At 38.9% G+C, this 656-nt stretch overlaps 1 long non-coding RNA gene across 1 annotated transcript; it reads right to left on the reverse strand.

Moving 5' to 3' along the window:
* Positions 1–3: 3 nt before the first annotated feature.
* On the reverse strand, positions 4–619 carry LOC106322148. Its single transcript, XR_001266259.1, has 3 exons — positions 283–619; positions 166–215; positions 4–87 (listed from the first exon to the last, which is right to left on the reverse strand). It is a non-coding gene; the product is annotated as an uncharacterized LOC106322148 (long non-coding RNA).
* Between the last annotated feature and the right edge of the window lie 37 nt (positions 620–656).

A 656-nucleotide genomic window follows, 5' to 3' on the forward strand; every position in this document is an offset into this window, starting at 1 on the left:
TAAATGCCAATGATATTAGCACAACCGACACAAAAGATACTTTGCAAAGCAGAATAGAACGTGTTTTCAGCCAGAAACGTATTGAAGCTGCCACCAAAATCAAGGATTTATATTGGTTAAAATTCTCAAGAACACGAAACAATTGGGAAGCATATATTCACTTACAGTCTACTGAAGTCATATATGATGTCATTGTCATGGATGTCAAAAACTTCCTGAAAAGAAAACATCATCATGTCAAAATGCAGTGTCAAGTTAAAGATGAATGTAAGTTTATAAAACCTCGATCTCTTTAGAGATGATATCACTGGGGACTCCGATGTGTGTGTGGCACTCTATGCATGTATAGGCGGGTCCCTCGAGTTCTATCACGAACACCCTTCCCACGAGATCGTGAATGAGTCTAGAGAAGGTTAAATCGAAAACTGTACCAAGAATCAGTGCGTGATCTCCAAGAAAAGAGATAAAAGCTACAAATGTTGAAGACAGTGATTCTACGATGCAAAGCAAAACCCTAGACGACGAGAAAATGTTTCGTGGAAGAAGAATCCATGGATTCTCAGTGACTATGCGATTCTTTTCAAAGAGTTTAACAGAGGAAAAATGCAACGATCGATTAACCGCACAAGAGTGAGAGATTACGGGAAAGAGAGAGA

The sequence above is a fragment of the Brassica oleracea genome, unplaced genomic scaffold (assembly GCF_000695525.1).
Source record: "Brassica oleracea var. oleracea cultivar TO1000 unplaced genomic scaffold, BOL UnpScaffold08124, whole genome shotgun sequence".
Lineage (NCBI taxonomy): Eukaryota > Viridiplantae > Streptophyta > Magnoliopsida > Brassicales > Brassicaceae > Brassica > Brassica oleracea.